The sequence below is a fragment of the Myotis lucifugus genome, unplaced genomic scaffold, assembly GCF_000147115.1.
Source record: "Myotis lucifugus unplaced genomic scaffold, Myoluc2.0 scaffold_128, whole genome shotgun sequence".
Classification (NCBI taxonomy): domain Eukaryota; kingdom Metazoa; phylum Chordata; class Mammalia; order Chiroptera; family Vespertilionidae; genus Myotis; species Myotis lucifugus.
The window spans coordinates 3,006,549-3,026,709 of NW_005871176.1; the positions used below are offsets into that span (position 1 = coordinate 3,006,549).

General features: G+C 41.6%; 1 protein-coding gene across 3 annotated transcripts in view; it reads right to left on the bottom strand.

Annotated features, from left to right (window-relative positions):
- Nucleotides 1-20,161, bottom strand: part of LUZP1 (leucine zipper protein 1) — a 79,453-nt gene that overhangs the window by 19,094 nt on the left and 40,198 nt on the right. For 2 of the 3 annotated variants that reach the window (XM_006094034.3, XM_023758364.1), the window contains exon 2: nt 3,983-4,089. The gene's annotated coding sequence lies outside the window, so the exon portion shown is untranslated. Of the gene's footprint in view, nt 1-3,982; nt 4,090-13,999; nt 14,082-20,161 lie in introns of those variants that run through there. The other variant, XM_023758363.1, reaches the window with a different exon arrangement.

The window sequence follows — 20,161 nt, forward strand, 5'->3', positions numbered from 1 at the left end:
GAATACTGTGATGTGGGACAAGGTTGAGAACCTTATCAATGTTTGGTAAGTAAATGAAGGCAACAATCTCACAGTATTCTGTAATGACCAAACGACATCTAACAAATTGTTTTCATATCCAGGCAACTACATTCTAGGAAAGAGAATTAACCTTCATGCCAAAGGTTGCAAATGCAAATGCCAAAGAGATATGGCCAATGCTGTGAGTGACAGCCTGGTAGGATGAAGGCTAAGAGGGAAATGTATTTAACTCAAAAAATTTTTAAAGGAAATAAAAAGAACACCACTGTATAGACCAGGGGTGGGCAAACTTTTTGACTCGAGGGCCACAATGGGTTCTTAAACTGGACCAGAGGGCCGGAACAAAAGCATGGATGGAGTGTTTGTGTGAACTAATGCAAATGCCAAAGAGATATGGCCAATACTGTGAGTGACAGCCTGGTAGGATGAAGGCTAAGAAGGAAATGTATTTAACTCAAAAAATTTTTAAAGGAAATAAAAAGAACACCACTGTATAGACCCTTCAGAACACAATGATATGCTTGCAAGTGGATAAAGGAAGCAAATTTGCAACTTGTCTTGGACAAAGGGATTTAGGCAAGAGAGTAACAAAATCAGAATTGCATTTTTGGATGAACATTCAACAGGATAAACTAGGGTTCTATTGAAATAGTCAAGGCAAGAGATGGAGTCAAGGGGTGATAAAGGGGTGAGGGTGGATTTGAAAGATGACCTCGTCGATCCAGTTTTAATAATGAGGCCCAAGACTGCACGAGCTAATCTGGCAGCTTTATTACCAGTTTGTAGGTTCATACTGAATTTTTTCCCAAATAAACTGCGATTAAACCTAATTAATTTTAATAGCCTGAATATGGGGCTTAATTCTTATTTCCTTTGCAGGCAGTATGGTGCACTGATTAAAGATTACATAGTGTGAAGCCAGAAGCCTAAGTTTAAGCCCTGATTTGCCACTTACAAGCTGTATAACCTTGGATAAGTTACTTGACTTCTGTTTTAATACCTACCGTAAAGGGTAACTGTAAGTGGAAATGAGTTAATACATGAAGTGCTTAGACTAATATCTGGTCCATCTTAAGTGCCATGTAAATTTAAACTTAAATTATTTACTATATTTTGCATTTCAACTTGAAAGTTAGTTCCAATCAATAGTTTCAACTGTCTATTTTCTACACCTTCCAACTTGCAAGCATTGACTATTTATAAATCTGATAGGCATGTCTTTTCAATATCTTCATCCAAATTGATGTTCAAATTGTTAGACAAAATATAACCAAGAACAGCCCTCCAGAATGGCACTACAAAACAGCCTGTCTAGATAAACAATGATCCATTAATTGGTACTTGTACCAGGTGTACTGGTTAATAATGCGGATTTTTTTTAATAGATGGAGTTACACATATGTTGATATATATGCGATTTCATATGCATGCTATTTTGTTAGTATTGACCTCAAGCTTCAAAACTTCATGTCAAATTTTCTGAAGGTGTTAATATCATAGATATTTTTACACTTAAAAATGTCGAATTTTGTGCCAAAAAAAAGAGCATTTGCAGGCAGTTTTAACTCATTATTTTGAAGAAAAGTGCTGATGAAAGTTATCGTATACTTCGGGAAGCTTATGGTGAACATGCTCCATCTCAAGATACTTGTGAATGCTGGTTTAAATGCTTTAAAAGTGATGATTTCAATATGAAAGACAAAGTACGTCCAGGTCAACCAAAAAAGTTTGAAGACCAACAATTACAAGCATTATTGGATGAAGATGCATGTCAAACTCAAAAACAACCTGCAGAAAGATTAAACGTTGCTCAGCAAATAATTTCTGATCATTTACAAGCAATGGGAAACATTTTAAAGGAAGGAAAATGGGTGCCACATCAACTGAACAGAAGACAAGTGGAAAACCGAAAAGTCATCAGTAAAACGTTGCTTCAACGACACAAAAGAAAGTCTTTTTTGCATCTAATTGTGACTGGCAATGAAAAGTGGATTTATTTTGAGAATCCCAAACGCACAAAATCATGGGTTGATCGAGGTCAACCATCACATCGACTGCAAGGCCAAATCGCTTCAGAAAGAAGAGAATGCTCTGCATTTGGTGGGATCAGGAAGGTGTGGTGTATTATGAGCTTCTAAAACGAGGTGAAACCGTTAATACTGATCGCTACTGACAACAAATAATCAATTTGAACCATGCTTTGATCGTAAAATGACCAGAATGGGCCAGAAGACTCGGCAAAGTAATTTTGCTTCATGATAACGCACCATCACACACTTCAAAACCAGTTAAAGACACGTTAAAAGATCTTGCCTGGAAAGTATTAACCCATCCGCCGTATTCACCAGACCTTGCTCCTTCAGATTACCACTTGTTCCGATTGATGGCCCATGCACTTTCAAAACGTACAAAGAAGTGGAAAATTGGGTCTCTGAATGGTTTGCCTCAAAACAAGGAAAGTTCTACTGGGACGGTATCCACAAATTACCTGAAAGATGGGGGAAATGTGTAGCTAGCGATGGGCATTACTTTGAATAAAGCACTTTTGATGTTTCTCTTGAAATTATCATGTTTTCTTTGATTACAAAATCCACATTATTAACCGGTACACCTGGTACAATACCTGTATGAAGCCAGCCCAAAATGTCCTTTGTCTTAGGACCACATGAGAAAATGTTAAATAACTAATTTCAGTACTCAGGGACACATTATCTTTATAGTGCATTCCTGATTCTCCAGGCTAGGAATCTTCAAAAATGAATTGCCTTGCCCTAGCCTGTTCTCAGTGGTGAGAGCATTGGCCCACAGACTGAAGGGTCATGGGTTCAATACCAGTCAAGGGCATGTACCTCGGTTGCAGGCTCGATCCCTGGCGTCTGGTCAGAAAGATCAATGAACAAATGAATCCTGACTGTCACTCCATCCAACCAGAAATTAATTTCATAACCCAATTCCCTGAGGTAGGAAAAATGCTCCAGGGAGAGGAATAGAACAAGAATCCTGAACCAATTAATAGGACAAGAATTTGCCCAAAAGTTTCCCCACTCCCTCAAGAAAAGTTCTATACTATCCGTGACTAAGCCTATTTCGCAGTAGGGGTTATCATGAGAGTGAAAGGTCTCGCTAAGATTCCTTTCCATGTGCAGTCACCCCTATGCCTAGAACCCAGTTCCCAGACGCTATCTCTGGCTGACCTGTTGCTCTATCTTTCCAGAGAACTTTTCTCTATTACCCAGCTACCTGGCGACCAAGACCACTGTTCCCTACTCTCCAGTGGCTCCCATCTTGCTTAGAATAAAATGCACTCCAAAGCTCTTCCCATAGCTCTGAGGCCCTCTGGGCACTCACAGCTCAAGTTTATTTTATTTCATTACTACTCTCCACTTTCTTGGTCAACATCAACCAATAAAATACTGGTACACAGAACCCTAGGAAAAGGAACTAGTTATCAATCGAAAATTTTTTTGTTTTTGTTTATTCTGCTTTGTTTTTTAAAGGTAAAGTCAGTCACAGCCTCAACCAAAAAGTAACTTTCTCAAGACACGTTAGAGTACAATGAAAATAAGCCAGGTTTGGAATCTAGTCCTACCATTTACTACCTGTGTGAATGTGGAGAAGTTATTTAACCTCTCTCAGCTCGTTTCCTCATGGTGATGATAACAGCACTCACCTCCTAGGGACATAATGTATGTCAAGTAGACTGGGCCTGGCATTTAATAAGTATTCAATAAATGGTAGCTGGGCCTATTAAAGACTGTCAACTTCATGCAAAGATTTTCCTCTGTTAGACTGGCTAGCTGATTAGATGAGAAACCCTGTGAAGTACTTAGCATAGTATATGGTTCATAATGGTTATAAACAAATACTGACTTTCCTCGCTCTCTCATAATGGTGGAAAAATTGCAGACTTCATGAATTACCCAAACCAGTGTGGCCAGGTTTCACTGCACAACCTACTTACCATTTAGGTAATTTAAGCTTTCAGTCAATGCTTCTGGCTGCTCCCCTCAATGTTGGTTGTCCTGGAAACAGTCACTCACTATCTTTCAATGGCAGTTGCCTCTTGACCTAGACAAAATAGAAACAGGAAGAAAGAGACAGGTAAAGCATGAATCACACCAAGACTGGGCAAGTTGAACCAAAGCCCTGTCCCAAAGACCATCATATACAGTGCAGTGTCAGAAGAGAGACAAGGCAGAATCCGACTCTGCTGACTCTGAAGAAAGCTGGCTCTCTCTTTCCCAGGGGAGAGGCGGAGTTGGCTCCAGGAGACTTCCCCTTTCCTATCAGATGATATGGTCTCAGTACAGACTACATTGTCTTTCCTTAAATTAACAGATCTATACATCCCTCAACAGTCTAAAAATTCATATGACATCTTACAGCTGGGAAGGATCACAGATATCAACTAGTTAAATGCCCTCATTTTTAAGAAAGGAACTGAAGCTTGGAAAGGGTGAATCACACAATTGCTTAGAACTAAAGCTGGGATTCTACTTAAAAATAAGAAAAGTGGGTAAGAAAAACAAACATCACTTGGCTATCTACCACACCTAAGGCAACATGTTATATGTTTTATGTAAGACATTAACACAATAATGTTACCCTTATAGATAAAGAATCTAAATTTCAAGAGTCAAGTAACTTGTCCAAGGTCTTACAGCTTGCTAGTAACCAGGTAGTCAGAATTTAAACCTAAGTCTGTCTGACCTAAAAAGCCACTTCACCATTCTCATTGGGTTGCCTTCTAGACTGGGTTCTCAAAAGGGCCCCAAACAACCCAGAATCAATTAAAACTAAAAACAGAGCTTCTCTGTCTGCAATCTTACCCTTCAGTTTTGTAATGAGCCTTCTTTTTACATGAGAGCTGAAAAGTGTAATAACCCATTGAGTCTCACCCCTAATATAAGTGAGTGAAGATGGAAGATCTTCTGTCTATCCTAGTCTTGAGGAAGAATGGAAAGACAGCTATGCCAGTGACAAAACTAAAGCTTTTGTACATGGTCTTACACTCAAACTATCCTCCTCTCCTTTCATCGCAACTGCCCATCCCTCCCCTTCCATATCCTGTAGATCACCTTTGACCGCCTACCAAGGATGCTGGTCCCTTAAATCTGATTCCCACACTTCCACCACCAATACCATAACATATACACACAGAATGCGTCCCTGCTCTATCCCCCTAGAGAGCTGGAAGACTAGAATTAAGATGGAGAAATAATAAAATGATAGTGTATGGCTTTTTTAAAAAGATGAGGAGGGCCTGAAGCTTCAAGCCAATATGACCTGAAAGAAAGATTAATAAGCAATGAAAATAGATAGGAAAAAAATAGAAAAAAGGGTCTGTATCAGGGGCAGCACCCAAGGGATGGCCTGGGTGAGTGTGGGAGAAGCTTTAGTTCTCTCTCTCCCACATATATACTTTGTAAAAGACTCAGTCTAAATAGAATTAAGTGTGATTACTATTCAAACAGCTTCAGAAGTGGCCCACAGACCTGTCCTGCCCTCACCCATCACCTCTTTCCCCCTCTCCACCAACCTTAAACGCACACACACATAATTTACTCCGCATTGACTATAACTTCTCCCACATACAAATTCTGAACTCGAAGAAGTGGCCAGATTTGTGTGTATCTTCACTAAGGTCTCTGCAGCCCTAACAGTGAAAGCAGCACCCCTACTGACAGCTACTGCCCCCACCACCTACTGCTAAATTTGCTGGCATATTACTAAGATCCAGGGGGCTATCCCCCTCAAACAGGATAAAATGCACTGCCAAAAATCAAACAGGAACTCTGGGTGATCCTAATTTGTTTTCAACAGTCTACATTCTCTCCTGTTTCTCAGGGGCGGAAACAAGCAGCAAATGATTTCTTTCCTTTGCTTCTGAATGACTTTTACTTCTTGCATCCTCAGCGTGCTAGCCTTCTGTCCCCAGAAACAAGAGGATGACTGTGAACATCCTCAAACTCTTTAGTGCTGCCCCTTCAGAGAGCTTTCCACCCAGAGAGATCCACCCACATCACTTCCCTCAGGCAACTTCTCTGTGCTTGTTCCTGTTGGTGGTGAGAGTGGTGTGCATGTTTCTATCTGTGGAGAAGAGATGAAAGGACCCTTACAGATAAGGAGAGCCCAATGCCTCATTTTCCAGGGAAGAAAGTGAGTCCCAGAGAGGAAAAGAGAAAAGACTTACTTGCCCAAGGTTGCAAAGCAAGTTAAAGTGAATGTGATTGAGTCTACCTGAGATAATTAACAAACCACACTGAAGAAATGCATCAGTCCATCATTTGACTGCTGAAGATTAAAGCTTTCTTAAATATGTATCACTTTTGCTCCCAAAACACTTTGATAATAGATAAAAATGCTAGTACAGAATTCTGCTTCCAATATTATCTTCCCACAGATAGCAACTATATACTCTGGATAAAAAATTTTAAACAACTATCTGAAGTTCCAATTTAATAAAAACAAACCCTAGGTTGCTGGTTCGATCCCTAGTCGGGGCACATACAGGGGTCAACTGGTGAATGCATGAATAGGTGCAGCAACAGGTTGATGTTTCTCTCCCCCCTCCTCTTCCTCTCTCTCTAAAATCAATCAACAAATAAAAATTTAAGAAAAATAAAAACCTAGGCTGTCCAGAGGAACCAAAGACAGAGCCCAGAACAGCCAGAGATGATGATAAGGGAGAGCCACAAAAGGAAAATCTAGGTTCTATGTATAAATTCTGCCCGAATTTCTAGCTGACCCCTGAACCATATATGCACAGGGCAGAATCCAAGGACCTCAGCAAAGGATAAAAGAACTAGACTGAGATTTGAACTGCCACCCCCCACAGGTAAGACAGGGTTTGCGATTATAACCAAGTTAACTACCTACTAAAATCAACAGAAACCAGAGTCTCCATAACATAACATTCACATTCATTTATGTTCAGATAGAAACCCAAATTACATAAAGAACTAGCAATTAAACCCCTCTGCAGGAGAAAAGACAATCAGCAGAGGGCAAGTCCAAGATGACCCAGATGTTGGAATTATCAGACAAGGATACTTAAGCAGCTATTATAACTCAGCAAAGAAATGTAAAAATTTTTAAAGTGGCAATTATAGAACAGAAATGCAGTACCTGAAATTTAAAAAATTCACTGAATGAGCTTAAGAACAGAATGTAATTGATAGAGAAAAGACTCACTGAAACTTGAAGATGAATCAATAGATATTATCTGAACTGAAATAACTCTGGGTCATCTGCAGTCTCTAGAACCACCACCCTTAAGGCCCTTCAGCTGAGTGTCCTCAATGATAACTTTACTTGCTGGTAACAGAAAATCTGATCTCAGAGAAAACCAGAATGACTAGGGATCACAGAGAAACCATTACCTGCAATTCTGTTGGACTGGCCACCCCTCACCTACTGATTAACCTCGAGGCATCCAGATATAAGCACAGAACAAAGTGTAAAGGTGAAAAATGAGAGGGTAGGATAAAAGTTTAAATCCGAACTAATCATAATATCCGAAGTCCTAGAAATCAAATCTAGTGCCCATTGTGTATACTGAGAAGCAGGAAAGAGTTGTTTTTTCCCCTATAACTGCTGAGGTAGCATCCTCAGGATTGTTCAGGAAAAAAGCCAGAGGGATTTTAAAGTTTTTTCTGCCCTATACTGTCTCTTCACCCAAAAGCCAACCTGGTAAACAGGCTGATGGCAGGAAGGGGTGGGACCAAGCAATCACTGGGTCTGGGCCTGAAGAGTGCAGCAGCTTGGTGAGAGCCAACCAGGTCACCAGGTTGGTAAAAGCAGATCATCTGAATGCCATCACTGACCAGCTTCCACACTCAAGTCACTTCATGTTGGAGTTCAGAACACTCCAGGTCAAGGCGGAGGAAGAAAGAAGCTGCAGAAGACGTCCATTTCTAGAAGCCCCATCTTTTTCTTATCTCCCACCTCCCACCCCACCTACCCACAATGGAAGAGGATCCAGAGCAGGTGATCTTTTCTGACTAAAGTGGAGAAAGAAGAGGTACCCCCTAAGTGTAAAAAAAACTTGAACCAGGAGTTCTGCCACTAACATACTGTCAGGCCTCAGGAAAAGTCTTTTTTTTTTATGCTCTCTGGGTCTCAGCTCAACTCCAGAGGTTCCCCCAGAGGAGTACAGGGTCCCAGCCCCACACTGGGCTCCCCAGCCAAGGGTTCCAGTGCTGGGAAGAGAAGTCTCCTTAACTTCTGGCTGTGAAAACCAGCAAAGACTCTGGCTGAGTAAGACGGATAGCTGCTGGAGTCCCAGGTGTTCCTCTTAAAGGGCCTGTGCGTGGACTTACTTGGACTCACTCTGAGCTCCAGCACTGGGGACAGCAGCTCCAAAGGTGCCAGGGACATATGGGGAGAAACTGAACTGTCTGGCTTTGAGATAAGGGCTGGAGGGGCAACTTTCTCCCAGACAGAAGTGTTGGCACAAGCCACTGTTCCTTTGCTGAGCCTTCACCCCAAGGAACTGGCAGGCAGGTGCCATATCTGAGTCTCCATGAACATGGCTAAACGCTCTTTGCCCTGCCCCGCCCCCTACTGATTTCCTGAGACCCCACCCAAACTGTATGAACCCAAAGAGACCTAAACCAAGACACATCATGGCAGAGGTTAAAGAGAGAACTATAAAAGCATCAAGAGAAAATCAGTTAGCTATCTACCAGGGAGTTCCATAAGACTGTCAGCTGATTTCTCAACAGAAATTTTGCAGACCAGAAGGGACTAACACAAAATATTCAAAGTGATGCAAAGCAACAACCCACGACCAAAAATACTCTACTCAGCAAAGCTATCATTGAGAATCAAAGGACACATAAAGAGCTTCCCAGACAAGAAAAAGCTAAAGGAGTTCATCACCACCAAGCCAGTATTACAAGAAATGTTACAGGGACTTCTTTAAGAAGAAAAAAGTAATAATAAATATGAATAATAAAATGGCAATAAACACATATCTATCAACAATTACTTTAAATGCAAATGGATTAAATGCTCCAATAAAAAGACAGAGGTGGCTGACCCTAGTCGGTGTGGCTCAGTTGGCTAGGTGTAGTCCCATGCACGAAAAGGTTACAGGCTTGATCCCTGGTAGGGTGCGTGCAGGAGGCAGCTGATAGATGTTTCTCTTTCTTCGCTGATAGATGTTTCTCTTTCTTCCTCTCTCTTTCCCTTCCCCTCTCTAAAGATCAATGAAAATGTCCTCTAGTGAAGATTTTTTTAAAAGGCAGATACTCTTATCTGCCCTCCCCCACCACCATATGACAGATGAGCAGGCAGACTAAGAGACTTGTGACCTTTTTAGGAAACTAGAAACAGAGACAGGACTAGAATCCAGTAATCCCATCTCTAAACGTCAGGGTTTTTTCACCTTACCTAACAAAGAACCAAGAGTATAAGCAAGACTGGAATTGGAAGGAAAGGGTTTAAGAACTTTCAAGCACTTTGGAATGGAAGCACTATTAATAAACAGTTGAAAAAATAAAAAAATAAACAATTGACTTTTGATTAGGGTATCAATTAAAAGAAGGCTCTCAAGGACCGCTACCTGGCTCTACTGTTTCTTTTCCTAACAAGTAGTCTATAACTGAGACTAGGCTTCCTTGCGCTTGGCCCAAGGTAAACATCACCTAAGGAATTATCTCTCAGATCTTACCCTAAAGAAAGCCAGTCCTGATCCACAGCCCAGACATCACAAATCGAACGTAAGACTGATGAGTAGTTTATTCATTCATTCAAATATTGACTGCCTGAAATGCATCAAGCTTTGAGGTTAAACACGGGATCAAACAGTAAGTAGAAAGACCTGTCTTTGTGGCATTTGCTGTATAGTACACAACAGAAAAACCAGCCAATATAAAGTACCTCTCAACCTCTAAAATATCACCCTGGTTTATGCTCACTTTAGCACTTAACCCTGTCTGATATTTTTTCTATTTGTTTATCGCTTGTCTCCTCCTCCCCACCCCTATCCCCACCTTCTATCTAGCTTATCACTGTATCTCCAGTACCTGGGTGACAATGATCTGAGATGGAGACACAAATTTATGAGTCATGTGCATAGATGTGTGGTTACTAGTGAGGTAGATGAGATCACTCTGGGAGAGTGTCTACTATGAGAGGAGAGGAGGGCCTGGGATAGAACATTTAATAGCTCCAGAAGGGAGGATGAGCCTGTAAAAACAAGAGTAGGAGGAAGAATAGGACACTGTTATGTCACTGGAGCTAAGAGAAAAGAGAGTTTCTGGAAGGAGTGGTCAAGAGTGTCAGCTTCACTGAGAAAATTAAAGACTTACAATGTCTTTTGAATTCAGCTTCATGGAGGACATCAGTGAACTTACTATGAGGTGTTACAGAGAAATGAGAGGGGCAGAAGCCAGACTGGAGCAGACTAAGTGGAGTGAAAAAATGCATACAGACAGCTTTTTAGGAACGTTTGGCTATTTAAAAGCAAAAGTGATGGATCAAAGAGAATGCAGGGCTGAGGAACTCTTCTGTTTCTGTTTAGTGGGGTACTAACATAGAGCTGCAACATGTATGAGTTGCAAGTCCCAGTAGTTTCAAGTCACCCAAAGGTCCCAAACCTTTTTTCTCACATCCAGCTTAGATTGCCACTTCCCTTGGACTGACTTGTAAAATGCCCAGAGTATCAATCTAGAAGTCTTGTGTTTATACAGAAATCTCCCTTACGACAGTGGAAGGTAAAAATGCCCTTCGATACACTTTCCCTTGAAGCTATCAGGAACAGAATACAAGGCTGTACATACTAGAGGGCCAGAGTCATAAAGGTTTTCTCTTGCCATTTTAATTTCAAAGCACATTTGGGGGGAGTCATTGTTATTTCTACCCCTAGTAAGAAGTTTCTTTCCATTTTACAACCTCCAGAGCATTTCCCTTTGTGTCTATTCCACACCCCTCTCTTCCCTCCCTGCTACCCAGGTCACATACTATAATGAAAAGAACGCACATGGTCTCAGAAGCCAGGGAATCTGCATTCTGACTAACAGCTTAGGTGATTAAATGTTACCACCTCAGTTTTTCCAAGTGTATATCTATCTATCTATCTATCTATCTATCTAAGCCTAAGCAACCGTTAAAACTGGAACCGGTAGCTATGACACGCACTGACCACCAGGGGGCAGACGCTCAACACAGGAGCTGCCCCATGGTGGTCAGTGCGCTCCCACAGTGGGAGCACCACTCAGCCAGAAGCCCATCAGCCAGAAGCCAGGCTCAGGGCTGGTGAGTGCAGCTGCAGCCGCAGCAGCACTACTGGGCAGTGGTGGCTGCAGCAGGCACAGTGGGGCCGAAATGAGCAGCAGCAGAGCTGCGCCCGGCCCTGGCTGGGGCTCCTCCCCAGCTGCCAGCTGCCTGCCGCTTCAGCACTGCTATATCCCCCTGAGGGGTCGCGGATTGTGAGAGGGTGCAGGCCAGGCTGAGGGACCCAGCTTTGCACAAATCCATGCACCGGGCCTCCAGTAGAGATTATAATATCTTCATGAGTCTGATATAAGGATTATATGAATATATACATAAAAATTTGTTTCTGAAAATTTTGTGTATTATACTGTAAGATATATCTCAATAAATGTATAAACAAATATGGAAGAAGAAAATCAGAACCTTAGTTATCAGTATTTTATAAAAGTACTAGAAGCCATTCTAATGTACAGCCAATGCTAAGAACCACTCTTCTACCTCAACAAGCTCAAACTTAAGACTCCCAGGTCTTCCTACAATAGTAACTATGAGATAAGGTAATAAGAACAGAAGCTTGAAAAGATGGTGGAGCAGCCCAGCTTGTATGGCTTAGTGGGTGAGTATTGACCCATGAACCAAAAGGTCACTGGTTCGATTCCCGGTCAGGGCACATGAATGGGTTGTGGGCTCAATCCTAGTGGGGGGCATGCAGGAGGCAGCCAATCTATGATGTTTTTCTCTCATCAATGTTTCTATCCCTCTATTCCTCTCCCTTCTTCTCACTCTAAAAATCAATAAAAAACCATTTAAAAAAAAAAGATGGTGGAGCAGGAAGAGAGGCACCTCTTTGAAATGAGTAAGGATCCAGGGCAGGAAGGAAAGTCAAGATCAGTGCTGATGGAACTAAGAACATAGCTGAAAGAGACAGTGAGTAGTATGACAACTCAGATTTCAGTTCTAGCTTTACTACTGACTAGCTATGGTCATGACGTCAGGCAAACTGCTTCAGTTCTCCAGGCCTCACAGCTTGTAAACAAGATCTCTCAGTGTGTAAACAAAGTGTGGAGAGGAAGTTGAGAGGAATCAAGTAAGAACAGGCCCTTTTGAAAGAGCACACCACTTATTCTGCAGTATAATTATCTACTTATTTATCTCCCCTCACAAACCTTGAGCTCTTAAGTGGTCAAGATTATGTATTTCATTTATGAATCCAAGCATATGCATAGAATGTGGCATAGTTCAGTAAATGTTCAATGACTAAATAGTTGAAAATTATGAGAAGTGCCATATTTATGTTCTTATAAGAATACATATACTTATATCTATAATAATAAAAGCGTAATGCAAATTGACCGAGCAGCAGAACAGCGGAATGACTGTCTAGACAACCTTCTGGACAAAGCTGGGGCTGCGAGGGCCAAGGCAGCCGGGGCTGCGAGGGCCTACTCTTGCACAAATTTCATGCATCGGGCCTCTAGTAGATTTATAAGAAAGAATTCATCTCCCACATATATACCCCTTTCAAATAACATTGAAAAATACTATTTTCCTACTAACACCAACTAAAGGAAGTCCAGAATCATCAGAAAGACTCCTTAGAATGTCCTACTGGAAGCCTCAAAAGTCCATGCCTCCTCCTCCTCCCTAAATAATATACCTCTCATAATAGTATCTAATGCTTATATATTATTTCATAGTACAAAGTGCTTTCACTACTATACTCTCGACTCATCCTCACAACAATTCTATGAGGAGGTATTATCAAATCATTTTATATGTAAAGAAACTGAGGCTCGTATTTTAAATAATTTGCTGACCTACGGCAATGCTACAAGTAATTAAAGGAGAACTTCCACTTTCATTTGTAGCCTCTTTCTTCAGTGCCCAGGAGGAGAAACAGGAACATTACCACTACCCCTCCCCTAGGCCTCCACAAGAGATGAATTAGTCACTGTTTTTGCTTCATTGGTCTATTAAATTTTCCTTGTTCCCATGAAAATCAGTTATACAGATTATTTAAGCAAAAAAATAAGGCCAGCCCAAGAAGAAAAATTCCAAAACTATGAACAGCCACATTCAAAAGCTGCTGGCTAACATACTTGTGTATAAAGCTAAAGAAATAAAAGCAAAACTTGCTCTAACAGGGAGCTAGAAACCTTACTGACCAAGTAGCACTTAGGTAGTTAGTTATGCACAGCTGACTTAGTTTGTACTTGTTTTTATTTTTTCTTCAATAATTTGTACTATTTATTGCAGTGATGGCGAACCTATGACACGCGTGTCAGAGGTGACACGCGAACTCATTTTTTTGGTTGATTTTTCTTTGTTAAATGGCATTTAAATATATAAAATAAATATCAAAAATATAAGTCTTTGTTTTACTATGGATTGCAAATATCAAAAAATTTCTATATGTGACACGGCACCAGAGTTAAGTTAGGGTTTTTCAAAATGCTGACACGCCGAGCTCAAAAGGTTCGCCATCACTGGTCTATTGTTTTCCCCACACCGTTACAAAATCTGCAACGGTCACATCTTAGGAAGGTCTATCTCCTGTAAATGCATATATAGTACCCAAACTAGAATGGACCACTAGACATGTTTTACTGACCCAGTAATTTATATAAACTGCCTTTCCCAAAATTAAAAATTACAATACTTAAAAAGTAATCAACAAGTTGGTATTCTTCCACAGAATTAACATATATAAAATCTAGAGTCTCTAAGAAACAAACACCAAAGGACACGTAGCACCTACCTTCATGCCAGGCACACATTTGATGGGCACTTAATAAAGGTATGCCGAATGGATAACTGAGAGCTTAAAATCCAATAAACATCACTTAAGGCAGAGTAAAATAACCAAGAACCAAGAGATGGGTAGAGAATGCCAAGTGAATTGGAAAAACAGCCAATCAGAGTATAAGGCAGTTCCACCCAAAGTCATGCGTGGTGTCCCAAAAGGGAACACTGGATTTAAGCACCTCATTACACCAACAGCAGAGACCTATAGCCCAAGTGCATGCACTAAGGCAGGGGTCTACCACACAGGTTCTCTCTCATCCATGAGCATCTCAAGCAGCAGCAGCTCACGCCTTTCCCCCAAGTACTCCACACTACCAACCAATGCTCTGAGGCCCAGCCACAGGGCGGCAGGAGTTAAGCCAAGTAGTACTAAAAGTTTTTTCTGGCACAAGCCTAAACCGATTAGTTTAGGTTACAAACACAACTGCAAGATTCCACTACACTGATGAAATTACTCTTTTTCTGCAAACTAAAAATAACCTATTTATCAAATCAAGAGCATTCCTCAAATATTTTTGTTCTTTCAGCAACTCAAAGTTCCATTTTCTCAAATACTTCATCTGGAGTGTTTTATTGGAGCCAAGTCTCCCCACATCCCCCCAGCTTCCCCACTTCTCATCCTAATCCTATGAACACAGCAAGAGATCTAAATCCTTTTCCTAACTCCAGCTTGTAAAGTTTCTTTTCCAATAACAAACATGGACAAAGCTTTGTGGTTCTTGCCTTGTGCGAAGCCACAACTGGAAGACCGGCTGAGTTGCAGCAAAGAATAATGAAAAGCAAAATGAAAAAAATGAAGGACAAGACAGGGCATGATCAGGAAGTCAGCTAAATGCTTTTCGTTCAGGCAGGAATGAAAGGAACCCCACCCACTTAGAATAGGGCATTCGGGTGAATGGTTTCCAGTACAGACAAAGCCAGACTGTACTTTATCACCTTATAATACAGCCATCAAGCCTGCTCAGGGAGATTCATAATCAAAGAGCTCTGAGCAGCCTATGAGAATCATTATTCTAAGGTAGAAATGGCAATTTCAAGAGAAACAAACTCCCATAAATTAAACAAGTCAAACCTCAATTGCAGATTTTCTAGTCATAAAGAGTTGAGAGGGGCTCAAATCATACCACTAGGAAGTGGGAGTTCCAAGGAAGCTTGAATTCCTGTCCTCAGTAGCTCTCCCGGCCTGGGGTAAGCCAGCACTCCTTTTCCAAAGGTGGAAACTAACTATGGACTTTGAACTTCCTTATAGTAGTCCCTTGTTATTTGAAATAGCATCAGGAGAATGCCACAATACTGTGCCACCTTATATCAGCAATTTTCAACCTTTTTCATCTTATGACACACATAACTAGTTAGAATTCTGCGGCACACCAAAAAATATTTTTGCTGATCTGACCAAAAAAATAGGTATCATTTTGATTCATTCATACTGGACAGCTATTGTGTTGGCTGTTGTCATTTTTTAATTGACAAACTAAGGGAAATAAACTATTTCCTGACTAAATAGTCAGGTATTGTATGCTTTAAAAATTCCTGTGGCACAATAGTTGAAAATCACTGTCCTGTATAAATCTAACAAAGCATTTGCTAGTCTAGAACAGTTACTTGAGATACACATTAACATACTTCCCACAACTTCCAAGACTTCAATAACTCTTATTTTTAATCGTTTACCATCTCTTTAAGACAAAACAAGAGAAATAAACAAAAACGTGGCTTATTTATAAAACCCACACTCTCAGAAACATTACTCCTAGAAAAAAAAATTAGCCTGAGACCACCCAAGGCGTATTGTGGTAAAAGTTCCAATGCAGAATCTGTGTGTCAGAGCAAACTGCAAGCTGTGGCCATTCCCGGGTTCATGAAATCAAAGAGAATCAGAGCTAGAGAGATCCCTGGATCAATTATCTTCCAGTCCAGCCTTTCATTTTAAAGATGGGGGAAATAAGGCCCAAAGAGATGAAACGGAGGCTTGAAGCAAAATTGGGCCTATGACTTAGAATCTAAACTCCCAACTCAAGCCTCTTCTGCCACACTATACCTCTTGTAAGACTAAGTTTAAGGAAAAGGAAAGAAAAGGAAGTAAATACGTGTACAAGAAAGTTTATTCTTGTATTGTTATTTATTGTATTATTTTCCATACGAACAACTGTAAACCTACTTTTGCCCCACTCGGTACTTGGTGCCAAGCCAAAAAGACCTGCTGCTTTGCAGTGTGCAAAGAGTCTGCTGCTTTGCAGTGTGACTCGGGGCCAGTTACTGTTCCTCTCATCTGCCTTAATTTCAAGAGTTCTCTTAAATTTTACCTAAGTTTTACTAAAAGTAAGATATAAATTGCCATTCATACCCTAACAGGGCCGCCCAATCACTGGAAAGGCAAAGTCAAAAACAACCAACAGCATGGAATGACTACAAGAAACCCTTGAACAGAAACGATAACATCTTTTGGGAGAAAGGGAAACATTTTATCTTATTTTCTTCTTTTTTTAAAAAAAGCATTTTTTTAATTTATTGATTTTAGAGAGAGGAAGAGAGAGAATATCGATTTGTTGTTCCACTCATTTATGCATTCATTAGTTGATTCTTATATGTGTGCCCTGACCAGGGATCGAACCTGCAACCTTGGCATATTGGACCAACACTAACCAACTGAGCTACCTGGCCAGAGCCGAAAGGGCACATCTTTTTAAATATGTATATATATGTGTGCATGTGTGTGTATATGTATGAGTGTGTATGTATGTGTATATCTAATCTAATAAAAGACAAACATGCAAATCGACCGTACCTTCGCTATGCCTTAAGCCACGCCCACCAGCCAATCAGAGCAACTATATGCGAATTAACCCAACCAAGATGGCGGCCGGCAGCCATGGAGCTGAAGCGAACAGGAGGCTTGGTTGCTCCAGTGAGGGAGGAAGCCAAGCTTCCCGGCCGGCTCTTGAGCTCCACTGAAGGCAACAAAGTTTCAATTATAGAAGATAAATAAACCCCAGATACCTGCTTTCAGCCGGCCATGGCCACGGAGCTGGAGTGAGCAGGAGCCGGCTCTGAGCTCCACTGAAGGCAACAAAGTTTCAATTATAGAAGGTAAATAAATCCCAGAATAAAAAAAAAAAGAAAAAAAGGAGAGGCTGGGAGCTTCCGTCGCCTGGGGGCTTGGCCAGCCTGAAAACAGCCCTCAGCCCCTCACCCAGACTGGCCAGGCACCCCAGTGGGGACACCCCACCCTAAAGGGGGTGTGGTCAGCCTGCAAACAGCCATCAGCCCCTCACCCAGGCTGGCCAAACCTCCATGGGTGAGGGTCCCCACAGGGGGGGGGGGGCTTGACCAGCCTTGCAAATAGCCATCAGCCCCTCACCCAGGCTGGCCAGGCACCCCAGTGGGGACCCCCACAATGAAGGGGGTGTGATCAGCTGCAAACAGCCATCAGCACTCACCCAGGCTGGCCAGGCACCCCAGCGGGACCCCCACCCTGATCCGGGATACTCTTCAGGGCAAACCAGCCATCCCCCACCCATGCACCAGGCCTCTATCCTATATAATAAAAGGGTAATATGCAAGTTGACCCTAACAGAAGAACCACTGGGAATGACTGGTCACTATGACACACACTGACCACCAGCGGGCAGACGCTCAATGCAGGAGCTGCCCCCTGGTGGTCAGTGCGCTCCCACAGGGGGAGCTCTGCTCAGCCACAAGCCAAGCTGATGGCTGTCAGTACAGTGGTGGTGGTGGGAGCCTCTCCCGCCTCCTCAGCAGCGCTAAGGATGTCCGACTGCAACTTAGGCCTGCTCCCCACTGGCAAGTGGACATCCCCCAAGGGCTCTTGGGCTGCCAGAGGGATGTCTGACTGCCAGCTTAGGCCCAATTCCCCAGGGAGTGGGCCTAAACAAGCAGGTGGTCATCCCCCAAGGGGTCCCAGACTGCGAGAGGGCACAGGCCAGGCTGAGGGACCCCCTCCGAGTGCACAAGTTTTTGTGCACCGGGCCTCTAGTGTGTGTGTGTGTGTGTGTGTGTGTGTGTGTGTGTGTGTGTATTTGAGAGAGAGGAAGGAAAGGGAGTAAGAGAAATATCCATATAAGAGCAGAATATCAATAGGCTGCCTCCTGCATGCCCCCTACCGGGCATCAGGCCCAACACCAGGACAAGTGCCCTGACCATCAAACCAGCAACCTTTTGGTGCACTGGACAACACCCAACCAACTGACCCACACCAGCCAGGGAGAAAAGGGAACTTTAAAAAAAATGACTCAAATGGATGGCCCCATTGAAGGAAACCACATTTCCAGGCTTCATATTCTAGTATGAAGGCCTAGGAGAAAATTTCATTTCTCTGAATTTTGGTTTCTTTAACAGTAAAATAAAAGTATAGACTTTAATTCATTCTAAGACCCTTTCAGTTTCTAAAAGGTCCAACCTCTTTCCAAGAAAGGAAGACAGTAGCCCTAACAGTACCCAAAAGGCAAGGTACTGAAGTCTTAAGCTTAGCTACTGGCCTGGAGATGGGTCCTGGTAGACAGGCTTCCTGGCTACTAGTCTTCCCACAACCTGACAATGAACATCAGTGGTAACACTAAAATTAAACATGGGGGACACAGTGCATACTTTCTTCAATTGTGTGTCCACTAGAATGTTTAAGGTAACACCTTTAAGGATCTGGTTTGACCATCTGCAGATGGTTTAAATCTACCATTGCTAGTTGTTTCCATCCCTTTCCTTGCATCGAATTAATATTTATTGATGTCTACTATTAAATATATTAAATACCTCAATATCTTTATTCTGTTTTCTCTTTCATTTAGCATTTTGCATATTAGATTTAAAAACCTATGAAAAAATTTAAAACCTTAAACACAGTAACTAAAATTTTCAACTAACAAAACGCAAAAAAACTATTGAATATAAGCAAGTTTTTTTCTAAAGCACATCAGTCTATATAGCCAATTCAGCATTCTCCTTTCAGAGGTTGCTCCTTCCCAGGGATGTGGCTGATGGTGAAAATGCAAAATAATAAAAGCAAAGAGGACAATAGTTTCGTTTTCTGCTGACTTATCAACACATCTTAATATGGAAGCTACAGTGTAACAGAGATTAAAGCCAAGAATTAAATCAAGCAAAAGGAAATGCAAGCTCCAATGTAAATTATGAAAAGTAATGAATCTTAAATAAGCAGGTACTTGCCTGCTCATCCACTAAGCCTGGGATAAAAGTGATTCCTATCAACAAGATTACAAACAGTAATTTTCAAACTTCAGTTGGATAGGTAATAACTTATTAAAATTTGAGGTACCATCCTCAAATATTCTGATTTATTGGACCTGTTGTGGAGTCCATAGATTTACATTTATATTCTGATAGATATAATCCAAGACTATATATTACTTTTCAAAGTACTATGTGTGGTGAGGGGAGAATTGTTAAGTCTCCTGGATACCTAAATGTATATTTTCTGGAGTGGTGTAACCTCTAGTATATGTCCCAAAGATGACATGAAGGCTGATTTTCAACTGTACCAGACCCACTCCATCCCTACAATAGACACTTAAGAATTAATATGGGCTAATTTCAATCATTTAACAAGGAAATCCTCTCCTCCACCACCCTCTAAAGCAGCGGTTCTCAACCTGTGGGTCGCGACCCCTTTGGGGGTCGAACGACCCTTTCACAGGGGTTGCCTAAATACATCCTGCATATCAGATATTTACATTACGATTCATAACAGTAGCAAAATTACAGTTATGAAGTAGCAACAAAAATAATTTTATGGTTGGGGGTCACCACAACATGAGGAACTGTATTAAAGGGTCGCGGCATTAGGAAGGTTGAGAACCACTGCTCTAAAAGCAACTTGTGAAGTCCGTGCTACCTCCACTCTTCCTACCCCTTCTAAAGGGGGTGAATGGGAAGAGATCAACCAAAGAACTTGTATGTATATATGCATAACCCACGGACACAGACAATAGGGGGGTGAAGGCCTGGGGTGGGGGGACTGGCTATAAGGGGTCAATGGGAGAAAAAAGGGGACATATGTATACTTTCAACAATAAAGATTTAAAAATAAATAAAGGGTTACTTTAAAACCCATCATTTGATGTGCTGGGGGTGGGAACAG